This window comes from Camellia sinensis, chromosome 8 (genome assembly GCF_055761805.1).
Source record: "Camellia sinensis isolate YWXY chromosome 8, ASM5576180v1, whole genome shotgun sequence".
NCBI lineage: Eukaryota > Viridiplantae > Streptophyta > Magnoliopsida > Ericales > Theaceae > Camellia > Camellia sinensis.
In genome coordinates, this window is record NC_138968.1 from 49,822,636 (window position 1) to 49,838,433 (window position 15,798).

Sequence of the window (15,798 nt, forward strand, 5' to 3'; positions counted from 1 at the left end):
CTCAAAACGAACATAGGCATCGATGATCATCGAGTGTTCAAACGATGACGTCCAAGTCTAGAGGACGGTCAAAAATGGGGTGTCTACACCAATCCCTATATGTTTCATCCATCTTCCGTAAGATGTTCTTCACATTCTTGTTTGCAGCCTCAACAACTCTATTAGTCTATGGTTTATATGTCGATGACTTATGAAAAGCCACGTTATATTTCTCAAGCAAATCCACCACCTCTTTCTTGAAGTGTGAGCCATTATCAGAGATGCTCTCGTTCGGAACTTCGTAGCGGCGAATGATATTGTTCTTGATGAACTTAGCCACATGTGATGCCTTCAGTAAAGAGTAAGACTGGGCCTCCACCCATTTCGTGAAATAGTCAATCGCCACTAGGATGAACTCATGCCTGTTTGACCGTTTTGGCGAGACAGCCCCAATTACATCGATTTCCCAAACGGAAAAAGGCCATGGTAAAGGCATGTTATAGAGCTTTGATGGCATGGACTTGACATTTGTGGCATCGCCGAACAAAACCAATACAGTCCTCTTCCATAGTAGACTAGTAATAGCCTTGTCTGAGGATTTTCCTAGCTAGCATCACACCGTTCATGTGTGCACCACACTCTCTCCCGTGGATGGCCTCCATCTGACGCCTTAATTCTTCTTCTTTAACACATAACTTTTATATTCCCAGATGACCTCTCTTGTACAGCTTACCCTCACAGATGATAAATTGGACGGCCAGACGTCGTATTCCCTGTTTATCTTTAGCATTTGCCCCTGGTGGATACACCTCTTTTTCCAGGAAATTCCAAATGTCATAATACCAAGAATTCTTGTCTTGAACCTCATCTATTGCGGCGATGGTCTGGTAAACAGGCATGTACTTTTGCTCAATGATAATTGGACGTATCTTCACTCCCAGCGGAATTTCTACCATGGAAGATAAAGTTGCTAACGCATCAGCAAACCGGTTGCTCTCTCTCAACAAATGTGTAAACATCAGTTTTTCAAACCTAGGAATCAAAATATCCAAGGCCTGATGATACATCTTCATGCTCTCTTCTTTGACCTTCCAATCCCCGTTAGCTTGAAAGACAACCAAATTTGAGTCCCCAATAACGTCCAACCTAATCGCCCCTAGTTCTAGGGCAACTACCAAACCAGTAATGCACGCCTCATATTCTGCTTCGTTGTTGGACACTTTGAACCGGAGTTTGAACGCTAAGGGTATATGGGAATCATCAGGTGCTATGAGAAACAAACCTATCCCATAACCATACTGATTAGCTGCCCCATCAAAGTACATCATCCGTGTTTCCTCTTCTACCTGCAGAATGTCTTCATCTGGGAACAGGTATTCCACTGCTTCATCTTCTTCTACTGAATGGTTTGCCAAAAATTCCACCACAGCTCTCTCTTTAACAGATTTGCGCATGACATATTTGAGATCAAATTTAAGAAAAGAAGCAACCAACGAGCTAGCCTACCCGTAGGCGCTAGTTTCTGAAAGAGATATTTAATGGGATCTAATCTCGAAACCAAGATTACAGAATGAACTAACAAGTAGTGCCTCAATTTCCTAGTAGCCCATACCAAGGTTAGGCAAGCTTTCTCCAGGATAGTGTTGCGGGTCTCGTAGTTTAGCATCTTTTTGCTCAAGTAGTAAATGGCCTTCTCCACTTTGGCTTCCGACTCTTGAGCTAGCATGCACGCCATAGTTGAATTCGTCACCGACAAGTAGAAGATCAATGGTTTTCCCGGTTCTGGTGATGATAACACAGGCGGATTCTGCAAATACTGCTTGAACTGTTCAAAGACAAACTGATAGCAATCATCCCATTAAAACTTCTTCAAGAGACCAAAGAGTAGTTCACAAGTCAAGGTTAGTTTTAAAATAAACCGCCTTATGAATTGTACTTCACCCAGAAAGTCGCGCACCTCCTTTTTAGTCCTTGGTGGTGGCATTTCTAAGATGGCGTTGATTTTGGAAGGATCTACCTCAATTCCCCTCTATGTGATCAGAAATCCCATCATTTTTCCTATCGTCACCCCAAAGGTGCACTTCTGGGGGTTTAGCCTCAATCTATACTCTCTAATCCGTTAAAAGAATTTATCTAGTGCGGTGTAGTGGCCTTCTCGCTCTTTGGACTTAACAATCATGTCGTCCATGTACACCTCAACTTCTTTGTGGATCATGTCGTGCAGAATGGTGGTTGCAGCCCTTTGGTAGGTAGCCCCAGCATTCTTCAACCCAAATGGCATGACTCGGTAACAGTAGGTGCCCCACGGAGTCCTGAAAGCGGTCTTCTCCCTATCCTCGGGTGCCATCAGAATCTGGTTATACCTAGAAAATCCATCCATGAATAATAACAGTGCATGGCCGGCGGTGAAGTCTACCAACTCATCTATGTGTGGCAAAGGGAAGTCATCCTTTGGACTACTCTGATTCTGCCATCCTTTTTCAAAACTAGAACAATATTGGCCAACCACATTGGATACTCAGATACAAGCAAGAACCCTACTGCAATCTGTTTGGTGACCTCCTATTTGATCTTCAAAGTCCAATCTAGGCAAACCCTGCGTAACTTCTACTTAATTAGTCGGGCCTCAGGGTCAAAAGGGATCGAGTGCTGTACAATCTCAAGATCGATTCTAGGCATGTCTTCGTAGGACAACGTGAAAACATCTTTGAAATCTTTTAATAAAGCGATTAAACACTCGCATTCCTCCGAAAACAACGTAGACCCGATCTGGACCAAGCGAGGATCATTCTCGGTACCCACATTAATTGCAATGATTTCATCAGTACAGGGCTTAACACGCTTCTCCTCCTCTTGGTCAACCAAATTTTTCAAAGCCCGAGGAATTTCTTCCTCTTTATTTAAGTCAAAATTTTGAAAATCAAGATCAGTACAACAATCCAAAGGCACAGAAAAATAAGCAAAGTCTACTGCATTCCCATTCAAATAGTCTGGATCCCCGATTACAGTTGACTCAAAAGAAAAACTGAAAGATGACCTGGACAGGACCTTTGTATCCAGGTTACCACTCCCAGAAGTACTAGACTTAGACGAACCCGAATCTGACTCTAACTCCACAGACTTGGTGGAATCAAATTCAGACTCACTATCCGATTCAAAACTACTGACGGTGCCCTTCTTAAACTTTTAGACCAGGCGTGGAGCCTTAGATGCTTCCACGATAAGATTGGAGAAATCTGCTGCTGGTTTATCCCCGATCATTGAGATAGCAAAACTATCTCCCCAGTTGACGGACTCAACTCCAGTAGTAGAACTTGCCAGTAGATCAACTAGCACTTTTCCCAATAGCTCTTCTTCTTCAATATCCAAGCTTGCTATCCCACCTTGATTTGTGTTAGGGCTTAGGTCTGCCTGCTCATCCTCCTCTTCTGGTAACTGGTGTCTGAAGAAGATTTCGAATCCTGGATACCTTGTCTTTGTTTCTTTGTCAAACCAAGGGTCTGAAATCCATAGAAGGGGAAGTATTTCCCTTGGCGGACAAAACGCCCATTCAAGGTTCCCCGTATTGGTTTATGGACTAACTCGTACTGCCTCCCAGTCCTCTTTGCTTTCAGCCTTCCTCACAATTCCTCCCTCATTCTTTGCCAATTCGTAGCGGTAGGTTTGTATCTCAGCTCAAAAGCATAGGCGTTGTGACTCATCTCCTTGGCAACAGTACCTCCTTGCCTGCCACTTCTGCCCTGGAATATGCCCCTGTTTGTTCATTATGTAAATGGACTGAGCACTCACATAATTTCTATCGTCTTCTGCCATGGTGGTTTGGACCAACCAGGCCTCTGCTAGAGAGAAGCCAGAGAGGAACATGTCCTCTTCCCCATGTGTGATTTCCAATAATGGCGCGGTAGTTCCCTAGGGAGGATGGATTGTAGAATTGTCGTACACAGTAGCAATCTCATCTTTAAAAGGGTACTTTACTAGCTGGTGAACTGTTGATGACACTGCTTTCATCTGATGCAGCCAAGGCCTTTCCAGTAGTAGATTGAACGTAGCCGGAACGTCCATGACATGGAATTCTACCTCATGCTCAGACGGGCCGATTAAGATATGGCTCTTGAACGTCCCCATAACAACCCGGCTAGTGTTGTCATAAGCTCGGATGGCCTAAGCCATGGGTGTAAAGTCAGTCGGCCTCAAATTGATGACATAGGCAGTCCTCACTGGACATACATTAATCGCCGATCTGGTATCTACCAGCACCACCAGAATCCACTTTTTCCAGCTTTCCAAGGTTACATATAAGGGGCGATTGTGGTTAGCATCCTCAGGTGGTAACTCTTTATCCACAAAAGATATCACTGGCATAATGTCCCCGAATGTGACCAACGACACCAATTAGTCAGCGGTGGTATCGATAGGTAGTTTGGTTCGATTCATTACTTCTAGCAGTGCTTGCCTATGCTCCCGAGAAGCAATGATTAGCCCCTAGATTGATATGTCGGGCTGACTCTTCTTCAGCTGTTTCAAGACCAGGTTTTCTTTAACATCCTTCTTTTTTGCTCTCTCAGCCTCTTTCCTAGAGGTCTCTAGCTGATCTAATGCCTTGGGTATAAAGTACCGACCACTCTGAGTCATGTAGTTAATCTCGTCAATATACCAGGTGTCATCAGCGGTTTCAACTTTCCACCCTTCGTCAGTGTATACATGACTTAGGTCGCTGTCTTTCCACCACTCTCCTACAGCCATGGCCGGGCTATCATTAGATTCTACTAGGAGCATGTTCACATCACGCCCCCCGTCATCATACCATTCCTCTTCTACCAAAACTTTGGTTTCTACATTCCGATATTTTCTAAGCTTCTTTAACATCCTTTTCCAGTCACTGGGCTCCCATTCAATCTTTTTGGTAGTTTGGACACCGCCTACCGTTGTCTCAGTTTCTGCTTTCGCTTTTCCTTTTCCTTGCTCTAGAGCTATTTTCCTCTAGATTTCTTCTATCCTTTCCCTTTGGAATTGCTCCAATGCCTGTTCTTTCTCGGTCAGAGGTGCAGCCTTAGTCTTGCTGCTACCACTAATTTTCTCTTCTTTTCCAGTCTCTCCCATCTGTTCCTCCACATCGAACTCGTCTTCACTCAACCACTTGTTGTTTATTTTTGGCTGGTTTGGATCCCACCACCCCAGTTGTACACTGCTTGTATCATATTCTTCAAAGAAATTGAGATTGTCTAGATCATCTTCCAGCTCGGCCAGGTCTTCTTCCAATTCGGCCAAGTCATTTAGGCCCTATTCTAGCTGATCGTTCTGATTCTATCCTAGCTGGCCCTCCCCAATAGTGTTAATACTGAGGAAGTCCAGCAATACGACTATTGGCTTCGGCTGATCAACAGCCACGATGTATAAGCTGGGGTCGTATTCCTCTGCGAGTGGGGCCCTTTTCTCTATGACTTGGGCATCAGGCAAGCCCTTCTCTAATGCACTCTCTTTTTTCTCCACCTCTGTCACCACGAACTCAGGTTGGATTTACGATGTTAACTCCATCATGGACATGTCTGTGCCTTCTAGAATAATCACCTCTGGCTTGGATAGATGAGATGGGGTAATATATGTGTTGGGATAATAGATGGGTAGTAGTGTATGGATTTGGTTAATGTTTTTAGGCCGGGGACTTGGTTATGGATAGGAAGTGGGTTAGTAGTTATGTTTGGTTTGGCGGGTGAGGTGATGACTTTGTTGTCAATGAGATCCTGGATCTCATGATGTAGGCGGTAGCACAGGTTTGCAAGATGACCATGTTGTTGGTGGAAGATGCAATACTGGGTAGGGCCATGTCTGGGTGGTAATGGGCCAGGAAGTGGTCAAGGATCAAGGGGTTTGAGATGCCCTTTTCCATTAACAATTTGAGGGTGCGGGCTGGGCTCATATGAAAAGGGTGAAAGTTCTTCGATTTCGGGATGGGTCGATAGTTTGTGAAGGTTGCGAGGTTGCAGCGACAAAGGGATCGGTCATTTTGGCCACTGTAACAAATGTACTAACATTTGCACGCTGCGGAATAGTGCCACTACTAGCAATGGTACCCCGGGAGAATGGCCTTCTTGCAGGTTCGCTTGTTCTGTTCTTGAATGCACTCTCGATCTGGATTCCCAACTCGTGTAGGGAAGCAAAGGTGGATAACGGTGCCACAATCATTCTCTGCAGCATATCTGGTTCAAGATTTTGGACCAGCAGTCAGACTTGCTCTCTTTCAAAGGGTCTATTTGTCATTCTTGTTGTTTTTGCCCTCCATCTGGCAACAAAGTCAATGAATGATTCTTTGGGGTTCTAGGTAGTCGCCTCCAGCTCACTGATGGTCACCTCTATCTGAGTGTTATAAGAGTACTGGCTAACAAACGCCTCAGATAGCTCTTCCTAATTTCACTTCGTAGAATCCGCTAGTTTTGTATACTAGATGGTCGCTACATCAGATAGAGTTCTCCCGAACAACGATAGTTTTTGAGCCCGAGACAGGCCCATTGGTTTTAACACATCTGAAAACAAGCGGACGTGTACAATTGGATCCCCACTTCCATTGAATCTGTCGATGTGGGGCATCTTAAATTTCTCCAATAATCTGACCGAAGCCTCAGTGTACCCGTCTTCAATATCTGGAATGGAGTTGAAGCCCTGGGATTTTTTCAGCACTTTCTCTAGCCTGTCAATCTTGATCAGGGCCGGATCAATTTCACTAATATCAAAGGGAAGGATTCCCGTAGAAGGTTGAGCTAGAGGCCTTTAGGCTGGGGCCGGGGGAAACATTTCCTGAGGATCTGGGATTTGGGGATTTTCCACTGGTGGAGGTAGATCCAGGTTCGACTAAGCAATCAAGATTGGATGTATAGTTGACACGGATGCCCTAGACATGCGTCGTAGATCAGCGATGATTTCATCATGTGCAACCATCCTTTGGTTCACGGGATCCATGGTTCTCTGGAAAGTTGCCATCATGGCAGCAAATTCTTCTGCATTCTGTGCCATTACTGGGCTAGGTGAGTTAGATGCTAGTGAATTGTTTGGTGAGAACAGATAGGTGTTTGCTGAATGCTCTGTACTGGTGCTACTGACTGTTTGTCCCATCTTCGTCGAACAACTGGCAGAAGTGAGACTAACACTGGTTGACCACCAACAAGATCTTGAGCTTTACAAAGCCTGCCAGAGCGAGTCCACACAACTTGGGAAATATCGGGTCTTTCTGTAGCTATGATGGTAAACTACCTAGCAAAAGACAGAAAATAAAAACTATCGATCAAAAATCAGACGGCACTTCGGCCCAATTCACAACAGATAAAAATACAACTGAAGAACCATAATCCCCACTAAACTCTGTTCTCAAACTAATACTGATATGAACCATCCTATACAGTCTCACTGTAAAAACACATACTAAGTAAAAGAACCAAAACACCCCTATAAGGGGGGTAGGACTACCCTGTCCTAGATTTTTCATGAACTAGGCTGCACTACTTCAATCAACGAGTCTCACAACATCCTACATATGGGTGGCATCTTGTCCTAATTTGGGATAGTTGCTATGGCTTACTATATAAAGCTAGGCCAAATGGTCGAAAAGGTACCTTGGCAAGATTACCTAGTATACCTTTCACACCTAACACCGAGAAGTGAAAGAAGAATCAGGTGGTATCACAGTAATCCAGATCCAAGGGTTGTGTTTCCAATAGAGCCCATGACCGGCCAGCCTTTCGGTAAGCTTTTTAGGCAAGCCTCCAGTAAGCCGACCAGGAATAGCAGATGGAGGACATAGTGACTTAAAGTAACAATGCAAATGCTATGCAGAGAACATATACATGTAGATAAAATTTCACATCATGAGTTTCAAGTCAAGTTCTCTAAATCCTCAGCAGAGTCGCCAGAAACTGTAGCTTGCTTTTCCTGCTCCTTTCGGATACGACTAGCCTTACGGTTCGAACTCCCGTGGTTTTGAATCTGATTTCACAAGTGCAATATGAAATAGATACACACAAATGAGTTCAAATCCAACAATTCTTTTGGACAATCGATGTTTGAATCAAATGCCAAAAATGGACTGCTTTGCCAGATTACAGAGTCAACACCAAAATAGTTTTGGAAAATTTATGAAACCCGTGACTCGTGCCAAAGGCCACTTATCCGTCATCACCAAAGTGTCTCGACTTGGGAACTTACGTACAAGAGGGGAAGGTCATAAATTGAGCACCCCACTTGCCCGATCAAAGATCGACCTTTACTAATCATGATGTGATTTTTATTTACATTATATGCTCTTGTTCCGGTTTATTATGCTATTTTTTTTTTACTAGGTGATGCAAACAAGTATAGACCACTTCACAAATTTTGGAATGCATTGATTTTATGTTTGTTTTCTGAAGAAAAAAAAAGTGTTTTGAATACATGCCACTTGAAAAACAAGCTCGTATTTACATTTAATCAAATTATTCCAATTTAAGTAAAAAAAGGCTTTCATCCACCGACATTCAAATACGTATATCATTTAAGCATTTAGCATCATGGAAAGCATGCTTGATATGGAAACATAGGCATATAATGCGATATGCTAAAAAGCAAAATGCTCACCTAGTACTCCAAGACAAGTCAAACAAAGCAAAACAATTAGAAAAATTGCATGCTCCTAGACAATGCAATATGACTAATGTGACACATACAATCATGCAATTAAATAGGCTCGACTACTAGCATAGCATATGATTCAATTCAAGACATGTGATAAATCACGTATTCATTTAAGAAAGTTGAATGCGACATTGGTTAGTATGATGAGCCGAACCCAAATGTACATGAAACAAATGTATGCGAACATGGGAATGCTTAAGTAAATATGATGCTCTATGCTACCATCATAAGCGGGTAAATAAAAGGGAGAAAGAAATGGGAGTTGAAAGACATACACCATTATTACATATTTTGCCCTCGTGCAAGAGGGTCTGAATGGGCGTCCAAGTGTCTAGAGATTAAGCTAGCTATTACAAAACCATACGAATAAATTGAACTAAAACTAGCTAAGCTAAGCTAACTAACTACTTATTACAAATTCAAGGGATACTAGCTACCTATCTAATTTATTACAACAAAGATATTATATCTAATTACGTGACAATAATATACCGGCCAAATTGCAACCACAATTAAAATTTATAACAACAACAATAATTACAACAATAAGGTAATACGAATACAAGTAACAACGAGGCACAATAATTGTATGCACAATGCTTAGAAGCTGCTCTGTCTGCCCGGACTACTCTGCCTCACCCTCAGCCACTGTCCTCTATTTCTGCAAAAAAACTCACTGCTTGCTAAACATTGGAGCTAGTCGACTCCAAATGAGATCTGGCTGGGTCCAAAAAGTGTGGTCGTACCCTAATTTTATGTCAAAACTGTTTTTGTGCTTTAAGGTGAGAATAGTGTAGACATAGCCCTTCAAGGCTCTATTTGTCCCTTCTGCCTCTCTCTATCATAGGAAACTCAAGAGAAGAGCTAGTTCAAATCTGAAATCACCAATAAGCACAATTGATGGTTTGATGATTTCGAGCACGTTTGGATAAAATTTAATAAATGCAACGGAAAACCACCCTTCTCTCCTATCAGGAAGGCTCAAAGAGGGAAGTAGACACGCACCAAGTCTTATCAACATGTCATGGATTGTTATGTGACAATTCTCAGAAGCATAATGTCCGGCCAACTCCAACCAACTGTAAACATTTTCTTTATGTCGGTTTAGTTCATTTTAAGCCAATTTTATTAGTCCTTGCCATTCTTTAATCAATTGGTCCAAAGTGATGGTTAAGTCCACTAAATGAGAAGAAATATCAAACGAGAAGTGATCCTAAACATGAAAGAGAGCCTATGCCTTGGCAATGAACCTCCGTAGAGATTAAGCCATTGAGCATAGGTCTCTTTCCCATGCCTTGAATAACCATCAATCATTTAAAATAACTCCCAAACGAAAAAAAAAAAGAAAAAAAAGGGAGGTGGCAGAAATGATCACATGAATTTGATTATTTAGGATTGGACTCTTGACATGAAAATTAACCAAAGAAAAGCTATCAAAGCATGGGTAACACAACACAACAAGCTAGATATGATGACTTACAATACAACGAGCTAGATATTCAAAGCATACACTAATTAAATAAATTATGACAGCCCTAAAACAACCCTAATATGCAAAAAATAGTGGCCAATGATCATGTTAAATAGCATAAAAAAAGTAGGGAAGAATAAGGCAATGCAAGGCTAGTGAACAAAAGCAAGGGGAGGTAGCTAACCTCTCCATTTTTGAGACCTCAAACCATATTTTTTAGCCTTTTTCAAACTCTAAAAATCAGTTTAAAAGGCAAAAATAAGTGTAAAACAAGGGTGTGAGCTATGAAGTAGAGTACTACAAAGGGTGTTAAGCCTTTTTACCCTTTGGTAGCTATTCAAACCCATATTCCAACACTTGAAATAGGATCAAAACAATACAAAATCACAAGAAATAGGCAGAGAAAAACATAAATGAAAGCAATAGAAAGGTGGTAAGCTTATACTTCTTGAAAAAGGTAAGCTCTTGTTTGTGAACCAAACTAGGTCCAAGCACACTCTCAAGCTTGAATTGTAATTCACTAAGCTCAACCAAGGTTCTAAGTTATGGCTCCAAGGTTGTATGTAGTGTATAGATATAGCACAAGGATGATCAAATATCTCCAAGTTAGCTTGCACAAGAAAAAGGGGCTCTTAATTATGTTTTGCTTCTTTGAAATTTTTTCAACCCTAACACTAAGATATATGCTCGTATTTATAGAATTTGAGCAAAAATAGGTCAAAAATATCTTTAAAAATGGACATTTGGCGGGCTCTTGCCCAAAATACTATTTCTCGCTAAAGAGAGTCGGCCAGCTCCCAATGGCCACAGTCGGCTCCCAATGTGGTACGACCGGCTCCCAATGTGTTCCCATGTTCTTCTGTTCCAAACTCAGTGTAGGGTGCACAATGTTCAAAAATGAATTTCTGGGGTAAGAACAATATGAATATGAAAGGTTTGGGATTATTTTAGAGCGCGAGCTTACATTCCTTCCTTGAGACTTCGAATCACACACAACGTGACTTCATTATCAAGTGTGCAGGACAAAGCTCCCAAGCCTTACAGGCGATCAAAAATGGGGTGTCTACACCACCCACCCAATCAAAGATCGGTCTCTACTAATCATGATGTGATTCTTATGTATAGTGTATGCTCTTGTTCTGATTATTATGCTATCTTTACTACGTGATGCACACAAGTATAGAATAATTCGCCTAATTTGGAATGCTTTGGTTTCATGTCACATGCCTTAAACAATAATTGTTTGAAATAACTCTTAAACAAATAAAACCAAGAAAGAAGGGAGGGTGCAGAGATGGTTATTGCAAGAGTGAATGCATGTATATGAAAGCCATGAAATAATAAACTATCAACTCAAATAGGTTTGTATCTAAGGCCTAAACCACCAAACATATGAGGACTACAATACTACATGCATACTATGCAAAACATAAATGAAATAAATACACTAAAACAGTCCTAAAAATATCAAAAATAGTGCTGAAATTGGTTTGAAAAACCTAGAAAAAAGTAAGCAAAATGGGAGAGAATTGAAGCTAGTAAGCAAGCCTAAGGAGGGGTGGCTAACCCCTCCACTTTTTGGACCTCAAAACCACATATTTTAGTCTTTTAAAACTCTGAAAATTAGTGACCAAAAGTTGAGAAAGAAGTGGGAAACACAAGGACAAAAGCTTGTAGAATAAGGTTCAAAAAAGGGTGGTTAACCCCTCCACCTTTGGTAGCTTTAAGTCACAAGTTTCAGCCCATAAAAATAGTTAAAAAGCAGTTTAAAAATAGCAAGAAAAGAAAGTAAAGTAGTGTAAAGAAGACAAAAGTTATACCTCTTGAAAAGAGGTTACTTTTTGATTCACAACCAACAAGCGATCACCCTCAAGAGTTGAAATTTTAGCTCAAGAACCTCAGTAAAGAGCCTCAAATTTGTGGTTTAGGAAGTGTTGGTGTAGTGTATGTGTGTTGCAATATAGAGAGAAAGAGTGTTTTGCAAGAATTTGAGCTTTGGTAATTTTTTCTAACCTAAAAACAAGTTGCTATCTCAGAAATATCTGTATTGAGCCAGCTGGTACAGTGCATGCATGTGGGGGGATAGCTGGCAACAAATATATGTTCTGCCGTGAAACTTGGCCGGCCGGTCAAGTAGGGGATGGTCGGCCACTAAATTTTGGCCAGCCGGCCACCTGTTGGCCGGCAGATCTCTGGGTAGTCAGGTTTGGAAAAATTAGGTTTTGGCTCAAAAGAAATGCAAGGTTTTTAGGCTTTGAAACTCAAAATTGAGGTTCCTCGCTGAAGAAAATGAATGTTTGCACAGCATACTAATTCATCATCGAGTGATCAACCTATGGTGCCCAAGTCTTAAGGATAGTCAAAAATTGGATGTCTACAATTACATACAAATATTTAACAAGATTGAAAAAGTCACATCACAAAATGGAGGGGTTACATTAAAAGCAAGGTTAAAAGTAAAATAACTTTAAATTTTTCGCGTTCCATGACCAGGGTATGGCTTTGCCGTCTAAATCCTCCAGGTAGTATACCCATTTTCCTGCCAAACTGGTTATCTTGTAAGGTCCTTCCTAATTTGCCCCCATTTTTCCTTCTACTGGAATTAAGGTGTTGCCTATCACCTTTCGCAGAACCCAATCCCCAATCTTGAACTGTCTGGGATGAACTGTTTTATTAAATTTCTTGGACAGTTCTTGTTGGTATGTCGCAACGTGAATCAGTGCCTTTTCCTTTCGCTCTTCTGCGAGGTTTAACTTTAAAGCGATTGCTTCTTCGTTTAAGTCTGGCTCAAAATTTTCATTTCTGATGGTAGGCATGCTAATCTCCAGTGGGGTGACTACTTCCATGCCCTATGCCAAGGCAAAAGGCGTCTCCCCTGTCAAGCGTCTTGGCATTGTTCAGTAAGCCCATAAGACATTTGAGAGCTCTTCGGTCCATTTTCCCTTTACTTTCTCCAGCTGCATCTTTAACCCATCCAAAATGGTCTTGTTTGATGCTTCAGCTTGGCTATTAGGTTGAGAGTAAGCTGGTGTCGAATTGTAGAATTCTATCTTTAATTCCTCGCAAAATCCTCTGAACAACTTTCCATGTCTTTGTCGAATATCAAGGCCTTGGGGACTCTGAACCATGTTACCACCTTCTGCTAGACAAATTTCTTCACATCCTTCTCCTTGACGGTCGCCATGGGCTTAGCTTTTATCCATTTGGTGAAGTAATTTGTCATTGTGATAAAGAACTTGTGGTTTCCTAGTGCGGTTGAGAGTGGACCCACTATGTCCAGCCCCCACATTGCGAACGACCAAGGACTTGTAAAGGGAAGTAATTCTCTGGCTGGTTGATGAATCTGGTGTGTAAACTTCTAGTACTTTTCACACTTCCTTACGTACTTTTGCGCATCGGCCTGCATGCGTGGCCAACAATATCTCTGTGAAATAGAGCGATAAGCCAAAGATCTTCCACCGATATGACTTCCACACATGCCTTCATGGATTTAAAAAAGAAAGACTTCGACTTTGCTCGGATGAACGCATTTCAAGTATGGCCCAATGAAGGATCTCTTATACAAGGCGCCAGATGGGGAGAGCCAAAACTGCTCAAACTTAGCCCGAATTTTATTTTCTTCCTTCTTGTCGGTCGGTAGAACTCTATTCTTGAGGAAGATGATGATAGGGTCCATCGAAGAGGGTCCTACCTCAGTACAAAGGACTTCTCTTGCTTCTGATTCTTCGATGCTAGGCCTTAGAAGGAATTCAATCAGTAGAGGGAGAGGTATTAATTTGTTAGCCATAAAGGCCAGACCGGCTAACTCATCTGCCCGGCTGTTCCCTTCACGGTCAATTTGCTCAACTCTAACTGCTTGAAACTTCTTGATCTTTTCCCTTACCAGGGTTTGGTACTTGGACATTCTGTCATCATTGGCTTTGTACGCTCCGGATACTTGGTTGACAACGAGTTAAGAGTCGCTATAAACCATTAGTTTGGATGCCTTTAGCTGAAGTGCACTTTTCAGTCCGGCTAGCAATGCCTTGTATTCAGCCTTATTATTAGACGCTGGAAACCCAAGTGTGATTGAATGTTCTATAGTTAAACCATCTGGCGAGATCAAGATGATACCCAGTCCGGCACCATGCCTATTTGAAGCACCATCGATAAAGAGTTTTCACATTTCACCGACGAAAAGTTTCTAACATTCTGAAAAATCTTAAGATTTTTGGGGAGCCAAGTGTTCTTCATCTTTATTCCTCGACATAACTGTCTACAGGGCCGTATCTTTGGTCGACGACTTTACAATTCTAGCCTTGAGCATGCCATTATTGATTGCAACTTGTATGACATCTGCCCTCATTTGCGATATGTTGTTAGGTCCAACAGATTGTCCTATTATTTCCAAACCCATCAGCACATTGCTAGGTCCTGCTTGTATAATTGGTAAGTTAATGGCTTAACGCGCAACATCCACGATGTCGTCCCTGTTCTGTTCGGTTGGTGGTTCGGGATAGGTTGGAGTGGGAGTTGGCTGTGCTACTTTTGCGGTGCCAACCTCTGGTTATCTGGCTGTGTCAGTGAGATCCACCAAGTAAACTGAGTGAGTTCCTGGTGAAAACTCTACGAAAAAGTCAGCTAGTGCTTGGGATTTGATGATGGTTATGGGCTGAAATTTGATGTCAAATTGCCCTAACTTGACTGCCCATTTCATTATTCGACCGGAGAAGTCAGTCTTTTCAAACAAGGCTTTTAATGGAAATTCCGCTAGCACAATGATCATGTGCGCATGAAAATAATGTGCTAACTTCCTAGAGGCAATCATTAACGCTAAGGCAAGTTTTTCAAGCAGTAAGTATCTCGATTCTGCAAGGAGCAAGGTCTTGCTCACACAGAAGATCGGAAGATGTTGTATGCCTTCTACCTTGACAAGTACTACATTGATGGCATGCTGAGAAACTACCAGATACAGGTAGAGTTTTTCACCTTACTTCGGCGTGACAAGGAGTGGAGCAAAGGAAATATATGTCTTTAACTCAGCCAATGCTCTGTCATATTCTTCATCCCACAAAAACTTCAAATTTATGGCTTGAAAGAAAGGGCGGCAATGATCTGATGACTGGCTTATAAATCTGTTAAGTGCGGATACCATCCCGGCAAGATTTTGCACGTCCTTTGTCGAATTTGGCCACGTCAACTCTTGTATAGCTTTGATCTGAAAGGGATTCGCCTCAATCCCTCAATTGGTTGCCAAGAAACCTAAAAACTTCCATGATCCTATGCCAAAGGCACACTTCGATGCATTGAGGCGTAGCTTGTGCTGCTTAAAGATTGTGAACATCTCTGCTAGATTGGTCAAGTGGTCGGCCTCGCTCTTATTTTTAACCACCATGTCGTCAATGTATGCTTCCATTGTCCAACCAAAGAGAGGGGCGAACATCTTGGTAACCATTCTTTGAAAAGTTACTTTGGCATTCTTCAACCTGAAGGGCATGTCTTTATAGCAAAATAACCCCTTTGGTGTCGTAAAAGAAGTAATCTCCTAGTCAGGCTCGTATATGACAATATGATAGTAGCCGAGGTATGCGTCCAAGAAACTGAGCCTATTGTGTTCAGCCGTAAAGATCCACCAGTTGATCAATTCAAGGTAATGGGAAGCTGTCTTTGGGACAGGCTCTGTTGACCGTCTTGTAATCGACGCAAATTTG